General features: G+C 32.5%; 1 long non-coding RNA gene across 1 annotated transcript in view; it reads left to right on the top strand.

Moving 5' to 3' along the window:
• The first annotated feature begins 752 nt into the window (after positions 1 to 752).
• The window catches only part of LOC132947967 (uncharacterized), a 41,406-nt gene continuing 28,969 nt past the window's right edge, over positions 753 to 13,189 (top strand). The window contains exons 1-3 of the long non-coding RNA XR_009664970.1: positions 753 to 1,104; positions 1,943 to 2,017; positions 2,424 to 2,483. This is a non-coding gene — a long non-coding RNA (uncharacterized LOC132947967). The remainder of the gene's footprint in view (positions 1,105 to 1,942; positions 2,018 to 2,423; positions 2,484 to 13,189) is intronic.

The following is a 13,189-nucleotide window of genomic DNA, read 5'->3' as shown; positions in this document are numbered from 1 at the left end:
GCCACCCATTTAATGTCAAGGTACACCGAGTTATTACGCATGCGTTTCGCCAACAATCACTATAAAATAACTAATAAGTGGGGGGTTATGTTGGACACAGGCACACAGCAAATGATTAAAGTAGCTCCATCCATTGTATATGATCCACGGTCTTAGAAGATAAGGTCGGACAACTATACATTATCAGCATTCCGAATAGTGAGGCAAATCCATTTCAAAATTTGGCCGCTGTACAATTGAGCGCTGCCCTGCAGAATTTTGAAGGTTATGGCATTATAGTATTATACAAGTTTAAAATAACCTTCGACCATCTAAACTAGCTAGTTTATTATAAACCAACTAGTTTATATGGTCGGAGAAAATAATATAATAATATAGTCCATAAAAATAACCCCGAATTTCATATAAATATTGTTCTTAACCTCAAAATAAGTCTAGCCGGCAGCGCTTTTGCGGCAACTTGGGAAATGTTTTTGCCTCATTAAGCGGAAATATTGTAATTGGCGGGAGGGTGGGAAGTTGTCGGATCTTATCTTCTAAGATCGTGATATGATGTAAAGTGGGTACGCACTTATACTTGTGATAAAAGGTTTTTAAAAATAGTTATTGAGAATGACACCAAACGCGCTGTAGTCGTATTTTAATATTTTATTCCATAGACATACAATTTTTATTCCATAATATTTGGGAGTTTTGGGTATTCCCAGCATTTTGTTAATTTTGCATTATTGCTTTTACAGTTATACGTCCTGTTAAATCTTTTGTAATTTTCAATTTTATTTTTCGCTTTTTCCATCTTGCAGTCTTGTGATTTGTTCTTTTTTGAAAACGTGATATAAAGTATTGCATTTTAAACATGGTCTCGAATAAGTGTTCAGTTATCGGTTGTAAAGATTCTGCAAAAAGGAAACACATCTTTCCAAATAATGAAGATGATATGAAAATATGGGTATAAAGAACCGGAAATCCAGTCTTCGAAAATCTGTCGGTAGAAGCTATAAGAAAAAAATACCAAATTTGTAAAAATCATTTCGATAAATGTTGTGATTCACCTGGTACGAATCAAAAACTAAAGCAGCATTCGCTGCCTAATTAACTTACCTCGTAAGTTATTTTATACTTTTTTTTAGTTAATATTCTTTTTGCATATTTTTTTCATTATTGCACATTATAACTGTGTATAAATGCATAGGTATTTGAAAAATTAAGAACATATTTTATTGACATAATAAAGTTAGTCCCAAGTTCTAATGTGAGCAAATAAACACTGCATTAATTGGAATTGTATTGGAAGTTATAGTAATAATGTTTTCATAACCATAGTATAGTTTAACCCTAGATAACTAACCTTATTTATCCGCCTTTATTTCTAACCATTCGTCAATATGACGAATACTATAAATATTATGAACAATTAACGATTTTTAATAGGTTAAATTTAATAAATCATAAATATAATTAATAAAAACACAATAATTAAACTTTTGGATAACTGTTTATTATGAAAATAATAGTAAAAAAAAACATTTTCCTCATTTTTAAAATATAAATTCGTTAAATTTACGTTATTGGGATAGATATAGAACATAATATATGAGAGATACAAGGGGGGTTTTAATGAAATTAGATAAAATGCCTAAAAATAGCAGCAATAAAATTATCAGTGTTCGTCACATCGGCGTATGGTTAGCGATCTAGGGTTTAATATTATGTACCTATAATTTGTTAATACTTTTTATATTGATTTTGTGTTGATTGTATTTTTAAATCCTTTAAGGGAATGCCTATTTACCTTGCCAAAAATCTGTACACCACTATAGTTTGTGAAAATTGAACAAAATCACTGAAAATAGTTCTTTTGAACGCGTTCCTTCCAAGCAGTATTTCTTATGCATGCTAATTTATTAAACATCATATTATTGTGTTTATTATTTATAAATAGGAGTATATGAATCACCATTGAATTGGTCTAGCAGAGAACCATCAATATCGTCCAAAAATTGCATTCAAAATCTCGGTAAACAATTGTTATATATAATAATTTAAAAATAAGTTAAATGGTCTAGTAATTGATGTCACTATTATGTATACCCATTACACTTTACTAAGCTATATTTTACTATTGATATTTGATAAAATTCCAATGTTGTAATTAGAGGTAGAATTAATATGCTACTAGGCACAAGCCCCAAATCATTATTCAAAATAAAATTTTACAAATTATTTTGTTGTAGTAAAAATTGAATTGCAATGATTGTACAAACAATTTTAATGACATTATGCTGTTTACTGTTTTCATAAACTATAATATATATTGTATACATTGTGTTGTGGATTTTATTACTCAATGATGTATAATGGTTAAGTTATTATTTATATAAATGTAGGTACTATTTAAAAATGTTGTATTTAATACATTGCAGCTTCAATCGTAGAGTCATCACTAAACTGGTCAAGCATAAGCCCACCAAATCATGATAATGGTAAGTAAATATTACATAATTAAATTAAAGTATTGGTTTAGAATGTGACCTATGTGACCTACAAACATTATATTGTATATAAATAATAAAACAAAAAAAGGTTAGGTACATGTGGTTGTTTTTTTTGTAAAATGCAGGATTTCTATTCTATTGACTTTTCTATATGGTATTAATATCATTGACAAGGTATCAATTTAGGAAATATTATTATATACCTAGGTACCTATGAAATTACGTAATTTCTTTGTCACTTTTATGATAAAATTCTCACTTAATGTTAGTTCAATACATTCAGAAATACATAGGCATGATTTTTAGATTCTGAGCGGAGCTTGAATCACTTGTAACCTATTGTACAGTAGAGCGACATCTATACTTACCTACTTTTTTTTATTTTTTGATTGAGCTAAGTAAACTTTTTATATTAAAATATCACATTCATAGTATATTGTATTATAGGACAAGGTATAACATTTTGAATATTTTGAATATTAAATAATATGCAATGACTAAATATATTATAAAACAGTCATAATATGAGTTTATATATGAGCGTATGTTTAAAATATGTAAAATAGCTGTGGCATAAACTGGGTGGTGCAAATGCAGCACTTGCTAAAATGTGGTGGTGCAAAGGTATGTTTTTGCACCACCAGAATATCATTAAAATATATAATATATAAACAGGTACAAAATAATAATATTCGTGTATGTATTAGACATTATCATTTAAATTATTACCTTATCTATATTCTAAAATAACGTACAACCACCATAGATAATTAGATTATTATCTATAGTAACCACTAATCACAGAAATCTGTATTTTATTATGACAGTATCATAGAATATGCCGTTATTTTATGGTAAAATTATGTTGTTATTAAAATTGTACCGCCAAAATAGTGTGTTATCACTGGATCAATGTTCATTCAATTCTCAAAAGTCAAATGTCAAATGACAGCAAGACGTCGTATTGAATAAAATTTTAAAATTCTCAATAGTTTTCAAAAGTGCCGGGAAAAACAACATAAAAATTAAGGAAAAACGAGAATTTTTACGCAAAATCGGTTTTTGACAAAATCGATTTTGGTTTTTGGCGTAACTCTATAACAAACGAACGTATATACATGACATTTTCATTGGTTGTTTATATTCGCATTTTCCATAAACGACAACATTTTCAAAATATTTGGATTTGTTTTGAACTGTTTAGGAACATTTTCAGTTTCCAATTTTTTTAGTCTTTTTTTCTATGAATGCCAATAAAACTTTATTTGTTGAGTAAAAAAGCTTAAAATTTAATACATCGCTACTACTATATTGTTACAATAACGTTTGAAAAGTATAAAAACTCCTTAGGCACAGTTTATTTTGATAAGCATTTGAGTTAAACACTTCTTTTTAAATCTAAGATTTGAAAATGTAATACAAGATTATTCATGAGTTTATCTATCTTTATCAAAAAAAAAAGGCTACAAGCAAATCAAATAAAATTTTTATGAGCATTTAAAGTTCATATTTTTACAAGATAGGATATTCACTCGATTTTTCATGTAGCAATTTTGTTATTTTGTTGTTATTCAAAAACGAATAACTACTGTAGATACAAGAAAATTTCACTGAATGTTTATATTTTCATTTTCTATACACCATAAAGTTTTGAAAATATTTTGTCTCTTTTCGAGCTGTTTACGGACATAATCAGTTTTCAATTGTTTTAATTTTTTTCTATAAATATCAATAAAATTTTATTTGTTGGGTAAATAAAAACGTGAAAATTTAATATAATAAGGCTCTCGATATATTGTTACAATAGCAGTTAAAAAATATTAAAAATACATAGGCACAATTTTTTTTAAAAAGCATTCAAAGTTCAAATTTTGACAAAATACATTTATATTTAATAATTATTTTGTAGTTAAAAATTTATAAAATGTCCAACTTTTATAGCTAAGGATTGAAAATTTAAAACATGGTTCCACATTACTACATTACTTTGCTCACAACAATGTCATGAAATATACTTAGTAATATCATACTACTGTCTTCGCTCAAAATCGTTTTTCTTATACAATAATATTGTGTCATTGAATTTAAATTTAACACCAACCATTACAGTGACCAACTTGTAACCTACTGTACAGCAGAGCGACACCCACTTGCCAACCTTTTTTTTTATAAATATTATAATAATAAAGGTTTTACTGCTAAAATAATTCAAAATGTAATTATTATTTAAAGAAAATATATGGTTTTTATTGGGAAGGATTTTACTTAGGAAGTTGGAAACTATAGGTTGAGAATATGCCTCTGCACCACCAGAAATTGGAAGCAATTTACGACACTGTAAACTAGTATATTTAAACTGTTATGTCTCGATAAAATGTTTATCTTTCTTATTTTGAAATCTAAATGAATATTTATAGGAGGAAATGATATTCAAAAACATAAGGTTTTTGTGCTATTTTTTTTGATAATTTGTTGTAATTTAAAAACAAACGACCATTATCCATACATAATGTATATCAAATATTATATTAGCATTTCACATAAATGGTAATAATTTCAAACAATTTTTAAACTCTTTCAGCTATTAATAGCCATGAGAAATTTTTTAAATGTTGTGAATTATTATTTGGTTGGAAATTCATAAAAGTTTCTTTTCATACTTAAGATCAAAAATTTTAAAAACGAATAACCATAGACTCATTAAATGTTTACCATATTTTTATTTAGGCGTTTTCCATACACTGTGAAATGTTCAAACTTTTTCGACACTTTTTGAGCTATTTAAAGCCATGATAATATTTTCAAATTTCGTAAACTTTTTTTCAGTTTGAAATCCATAAAAGTTTTTCTTTTCATAGCTAAGATAAGACATTTTAATAAAAGATTCCCAATAAAATTTTCTACTTATAACAGAACAATTAAGTTTGGCGTTAAGTTACAATATTTTTTTATGAGCGTTGAAATATATAATTTTTACGACATTGTATAATATTTAGTAGTAATTTATCGAATTTAACAAGACCTTAAAGCACTAAGCAGTTACCCACCTACCCACCACCTACAAAAGTGTTGTGGTATATGCATCCCAGTAGCCATACGTGTTCGGCGGTTCGGCCCCACTGAGCTAGGCCTAGGCTAACGCACCGTCTCCACTCAGAATCGTTTTTCGTATCCAACGATTTATTATTGAATTCAAATAATAACACATCCATTTCAATGACAATGTCATACTCAACAACTACTGTACAGCAGAGTGGTACCCACTTATCCACCTTTTTTTTGCCTATTATTTTCTTATAAAATATTGGGAGATGAGACGTAACATAGCAAATTATACGCTCAGCAGAATACGTGTAGCTATCTGTTAGTTTAAAAATTAGAGCGAATTGACTTATCATCATATTTAGAAGTGAGAATATTATCTAGTGAACTTCGTTGGGTTTTTATACTTTAATTTTAAAGTAGCGCCGTGATGGTGAAGGCGTGACAAAAAATCATTTTCAATTTGATAGGTATCTGTTGTAAAAATTGAACTTTAAGTTTAAATGCATATAGCAAATGTGCCTATACATTTTTAATATTTTTCAACTGCTATTGTAACAATATATCAGAAGCCTTGTATTTAATATTCACGCTTTTTGACCCAACAAATACAATTTTAGTGACATTTATTTTATTTCATATCTTTTTTTTATCTATAATGCTTTTTATAAATTAGACTATTTATATGATGTATATTATTTTATTTATGATGCATTTGAATGAAAATATATTATGTTTGTACAATTTAATTTTAATTTTACCAATAATATTATATGACTATTTTAATATATTGCATAGCCTTTATAACGGCCTTTTATTATGGTGACTGAAAAAAAAATGTTCGTAACGAAAAAGCGTGGCCGTATTTTTGTTATTTACAGTTTAACCAGTTGCTAAGCAAAAAAAGTCTCGAATAAAATATTTCCGTACTGTGTTTATCTACCATCATCAACAAAAAACTCATTTTGTCATTTTCTTTTCGGTCGTCGCGCTCAAAGAGTGTAACTTGAATTAATATCATACAAAAATAAATAGTTATAATTACATGATACATAGTTATAAAATTGATATGCAATAGTACCGCGGCAGTCCCCGAGTGCCTCAGACTTTTATTAATTGTGTATAACTACGTTATTTCTTGAATAAATGTATGTTTGGACGCAATCGGAATACTTATATTTGGGACAGCATATGACTACCTGAATTCGGGCCACAATCGGGCATCTTCTGATGCTTTCTAGAGTACGACTTTCGGACGACTGATTAATGATTATAACAATATAATAATGACACAGTTACATTCTGCCGGTGTCTGTACCGTTCTACTGAAAACATTAATACTTAATAGGACCCCAAACATGCGGACAACCTTGAAACATTAAAAATGATTAATAATTATTGAACAATCAAAAAACAAAATATATAAATTAATTAATCACCACATAATATGCCCTGCCTGCATTCGAGTCCGCGAGATACAATTGAATAAATGTATCAGATAATACGATACATGGTAAACAATACGTAATTCAAATGCATACAAATTACTTTAGATCAATATGATAAGCTTAACATAAATGATTCTATAAATAATTAGAAAAATATAATAATTACAACGAATAATAAATATAAAATAATAATTCAGAGGATTTCGTATTTTACGTATTTTAATCAAAAAAATAACGCCGAATAATTAGGGTGTTTGGAGTTGAAGTCACCTCCAACAATGAATTGTTGACCTAAGGTGGAAAAAAGGTTAGAAATTCGACATACGTAATTTTAGGTCCTGGAGGATAATAAATTGCAGATATAGCAGTGGGAGTAGTGTTATCAAAGTTGATTTGAACTTTAGAGGCTTGTAAGTAGGGTTCAGGGTGTGAGACTAATGGGTGATGGGATAAATTGTTTTTAATGTAGATTGCAGTACCAGTGTGGGCAGTACCATCGGGATGGCAAGTATGATAAACTTGATATCCAAATATTTTTAAGTAAGATGAAGTGGTAAAGTGCGTTTTGGAGATAAGAGCGATGTCAATATTTTTCGCTTCGAGTAGGAACTGAAATTCATGCTTGTGATTGAAGAGCCTGTTGGCATTCCAGGATATTATGGACAGTAGAGAGTTTAGGTTAGTATTCGGAGTCATTGTTAACAATTAATTTATTGATGAGAGAGGAGATGAGGGTTAAAACTTAATAGTGGTGTGATGAGTGATTGAAGCTCATGAATGAATGATGTCAGTTGATTTGAGAAAGGATTGTCAGGAGGGGAGTCATTAATAGGGGTATGGTTTTTTTTATTTTTTGCAGCATTTGCATAGGTATTCTATCGGGTGGCAGAACTGGTTTGTTCGAGAATTGGTTCGGTCTGCTGAGTGATATCCGAATTGGCGAGGTTTACATGGCAGTTGGTAGATGGGTTGCTTGAGTGTTGATAGTAGTTGGTTTGGGTGTGGTTCTTGAGTTTAGAGTTTCTTGACCGCAATAGTGTTTTGTGTTAGATGCATCCCTTATAGTTTGCAGGGTGGGCTTCCCCACAAAGAGCGCAGGAAGCAGGGGTGTCTTGATTTTTCGCAAAGTTCAAAGAGGTGACTTTGGCCGCAGCGGACGCAACGAGGATCGCGATTGCAATCAGTTTTGGTGTGGCCATAGTCCTGACATCTATGGCACTGGGGAAGGTCCTTCCGAGAGTGAGGTTCTTCGATTTTAATTTTGGTGTAGCAAAGTGAGGTAAGTTTAAAGATATTTGGGTTTACGAGAGCGGGTCCAGATCGATGAAGAAAAGCGGAAGAGGAGATTTGGATTCTCTTGACTGGATATTACAGATGTTTCTTACAGCGAAACCCTTGTAAGTTAGTTCATTCTTAATCGAACTTATGTCCGTCGTTGGGTGAAGGTTTCTTATGACAACCCGGTAGGGCTTATCAGCTTTGGCTTGGTAAGTAAAATACTCAAATTTATTTTCGTTCAGCAGATGTATAATTAGGGGGCAGGATTAAATTTTGGTCGTAGTGAGTTTTAGGTGTTTGGTAGACGATTTGCATTCGAAACCATTTGCACCCGTGATCATCAGAATAGATTTGCAATAGTTGTTAAAATCTACCGGCGTAGTTATGAAAATTGGTGGCGGAGTAGATGGAGGGATTTCGTTAGTTTGTTCAGTCAAATATTATCGGGAGTATCCAGATTACTAAGCGCCTCGTAGCGATTTCGCGAGGAGAAATTTGAAGTGTTTGTTTTAGAGATTTTTTGCTCTTTAGATTTTGGAGAAAGTCCTGACAAAGAGAGGCGTTTAGATTTATTAATAGACCATGGTTGGTCGTCGGAATCCTCGGGATGATTAAGTACGTCGCTGTTAGTATTAGTATTGATAGTCAATTTCTTTTTCACGCTTTTATCGGTCGGCTTAGGAGGCCGATCAGATTTATTTTGAATCGGGACATTAGTACAAGAGGTATTATTAATACCCGCCAACCTTGAATCAGACATCGTCGATTTGAGATAGCGAGCAACGGTAGGTAATTAAACTGATAAGCCGGTAGGCCGGTAACACATACGGGACGGGTGGGCAGACGCCGCCCGAGTTAAGAGCAATTAAGTATATTACCAATTTGCTGATGTCGGGGTATCCACGGGTCCGATCAGAGTGAAGTAAACGTTATGTTCGAGGTTGAAAATAGACGGATATTTTGATACTTCAACGAAAAAATTCGGAGGTGTTAGACTCGCACAAGTAGTAATATAAGCGGAACAACGAAATAACGGTGTTGCGCTGACGGCGTACAGACGAGACTAGTTGTCTAAAATTTAAAAATGAATTTAATGTATAAAATATGTTTTCGAAAAATACAATATAGAAATATAACTTTACTGTATAAGGAACTATAATGATATAATACTTAATAATTAAAAGAATAAGAAATACTTCTAACTGATATTGTAGTGTAATATTGTGTAAAGTATTACATTTAAAATGGTATAACATATAATTCGGGGGACGAGGTGGCCGAGCGGTCTAACGCGACGGATTCGGCACAGCTGGTCCGAGTTCGATCCTCGACCACCGGGTGGCATTTTTCTCCGTGCAAGTCACGGTATCCGGAGAACAAGTGCCGCCATCCCCCACCCGGGCATGGCAGATACCTACGGGTGCCCAATCAAAAATTCTGCCAATCCCAACACACACGTGTTCCTTCCCCTACTGACACTAACAACCCACAAACAAACCACTACAGCTAATGGCCATAGTTGCCGAAGCTTAAGATCAATAATAAAAAAAAAACAACATATAATTCATGTAATACAATGCACAATATAGTGCAGTATTATTATATTACTAGCTGAACCCGTGCATTTCGTTGCCCGTTAAATGTACCAACTCTATATGACTCAAACTTTGTTCAATTTGTTATTTAATATTTGGTGTATGGTGTTCAAAATTAATCTTAACTTTTCCGTTGCCTGAAATAAAAATTCTGATTCGCAGCTGTATATTATCAGGTAGGTAATTTACCTGTGGTTGATCGCGGACTTCGTGCTGTTTGTACTTAAGTGTATGATTTAACTCTAAAGTATCAAAGTTAAACCAAGTTTGTCATACATACAGTTGTAGTTTGTTATTCTACATATGGTGGATTAATATAATCATTTAAATATTTAATACAAAATCTTAACCTAACCTGTTGCGTCACTGTTGTATTTTTGACATCCAGATTTCCTACTTTTCCAGTGGATTTTTCTAAAATGTTTCGTTCATAGAAATCTTCTCCGTAATATACTCGCCCATAAAATAAATTTGCAAAAATGTGTAGTCATTATTCGGCGTTGGCAATAAGGAACCTTCATTCCGCGCTTCGCGTTGCTCGTCAATTTGACTTGCTCTTCTATATTTTTGACTCGTAGAACTGCGAGTTCTGCGACTTAAGTTTGTACGTCTAATTTCTGGCATTATTTTGACGGATGCATCATTATTATTTTTGTTTATAATTATATTCAATCATAATCAATAGCGACCTTAAAATAAACAAAAATATATAATTATTTAGTTTATTTTCTTACTGGACAGATGGCGCCACTATTGTTGATTTTTTCATCCATATTTCCTACTTTTCCAGTTAAGTTTCCTAAAATTGTATTACATAAGAACCTTCTCCTGACAATTACGAACACAACAAAAAAAGAATGAGCAAAATTGGTTCAGCCGTTCACGCGTGATGCGATGACCAAGGAAATCGGGATCCATTTTTATATTTAGAGATAGAGATAATATAAAATATGATTACTTACGAAAATTAAATTTTTACTATTCGATGACACCAGGACGTAAACTACATAGGTATTAGGACAAATTATTGTAGGACAACTGATAATTACAAAAATTAAATAACTTATAATTGTTTTAACTGTGGCAGGTATTGTATGCGTACGGTGAAAAAACTGACCCACAAAATAAGATTATCTGATTATCAATACCTACTATCTTAATAGTACTTAGTTATTTTTGTTTATACGGGTCTAATACAATCTAACATAATTTCCAAGAAGTCAAAAGCGTTGAATATACTTTCGAATGTACCAGCATAATTGATTCGACTATCTATTTTCGTTAGTCTGTGATTTAGCTATGGTTTTTCTCAAGATATCTTTTAGTTTTTGCTATACATTATTGTATTTTCTCAAATTATTAAAAATAATTTAAATTACAAAAAACTATTATTAAAAAATTAATATCTGAACTCTGAAGGCGCCCATGATATGTTGGCGCCCTGGGTGGTCGCCCAGCTCGCCCATCCCTAAAACCAGCCCTGTACCTACGTATTTACGTAGAATGTGAGTGTCGTGCCAGTACTAAACTTTATACCTACAGCAGTGTTGTCGCACATTTTTTATTCTTATTTTTTCACAATCATCATTACCGCACGTCGGACGGTGCAGACGCGGGCACGACCGCGTACGGGGAGAGGAGAAATCAATTTGAAAAAGTGCTTTGGATATAAATCATTCTGCGACGGTGTATATATGTTATCCGTGTTTTTTGTCGCATCGCGCGTCGTCGTGCTGTACCTAAAACCCTCAGTGGTTTTTCGCGTGGTCTTGGTATTTTTTTTTAGACAGTTTTCCCTCGCCGCAGATCGATTGTCGGATACACACATACTCGCTCGCGCCCGCAAAGGGTGGTATACTGTTGAGATAATAGCGATAATGATAATAGTACCTAATAATAATAATAATAATAATAATAATATTGCGACAACGACAATATGCGCGGGATGCAATATATTTCACACACGACGTGAGATGAAAAATAATATTATATTATACACGAACAGATATATACTGACGACGACGGATGATGGACCGGTGCCAAATATCGTGTGTGCATACCGAGAGACGTTGCGGCGCCGGTGACATGCAAAAACAAGCTACATCGGGATACACCTCGTCTATATACATGCGATTCCTTCCATCTGTAAGGCGCCGATAACGTCGTCGTCATCGTCATCGTCGTCGTCGTCGTCGTGCCACCGCCGCGCTGCAGATGAGCTTTCACCCGGCGGCCGCCGCCGTGAATAATGGTCGTTTCCGAGCTCGCGCTCGTGTGTGTGTGTATAATATATAATATCTTCACCCACATACCTCGTCACCCGCCGCTGCCGCCGCCACCCGCTCGCCCGCCGTCAATTCGTCCACCCACCCCACCCCGAATACGTGCGAAAACCATCCCGTACGCGCAGTAATATCGTGTCACGCCCCAACGGGTAAATAATACAGCGGCGGCAGCTTTGAGAAAAGAAAAATTATGTCTGTGGTAAAAAATGAAAAAAAAAACCGCGTGTGTGTTATTATAGATGTATTATAGGATACGCGTATGACGTGCCCCGCTCACAACCCTTTTTCTCTCTCTCGATATATTTTTTGGCATGCTCGCACTTATTTTCGTATATTATATTATTATATTATATACAGTGGAAATCACTTTACCGTCTGGAAACGTTTGTACCTATATGCATTATGTATATGTTATTTTATATAGGTATTATAATGCATAAAATATTACGTATAAGGTATATATTATGTATATAGTAGTCAGTAGATTTATTGTGTGCCCGTGGCGGCGTGTATGCGCGTATTATATAAGGAGTTATTGGCCGTTACACTATTATATTATACACAGTAGGTATATTGATATCATTATACACTGCATAGGCCTGTGTACACTGGTTTCCGTCGTCCATTTTTTTGGGTTTTTTTTTGTGGGGCTGTACCGCGAATACGTCTGACAGATTATATAAAAATGATATTTATGATTAAAAAGGTAAGAGATTTAAGAAATCGTAATAATAGAAATATTTCAATAATAATTTGGCTAATAAATTCAATTATTGGTTTAATATGCAGTCTGTGGTGTGGTGCCAACTTATAATGTGAGATCTCAATAATTTAAGATCATTAATAAAAATAACTATCTATAATAATCACAGCATTTATTTACCGAAAAATGAGTGAATACTAGTTCAAATGTTATCATTGCATTCACAAATTTTATTGTACACTTATGCCGGTATGCATCATAGTCAATTCGTGTGTTATAATATATAGCTTAACATGTCTTATGTGACACACAAATTTATTATGCATACGGGCATTAGCCTTAG

Source organism: Metopolophium dirhodum, chromosome 6 (assembly GCF_019925205.1).
Source record: "Metopolophium dirhodum isolate CAU chromosome 6, ASM1992520v1, whole genome shotgun sequence".
Classification (NCBI taxonomy): domain Eukaryota; kingdom Metazoa; phylum Arthropoda; class Insecta; order Hemiptera; family Aphididae; genus Metopolophium; species Metopolophium dirhodum.
This window is presented reverse-complemented; position numbering and strand designations above follow the sequence as displayed.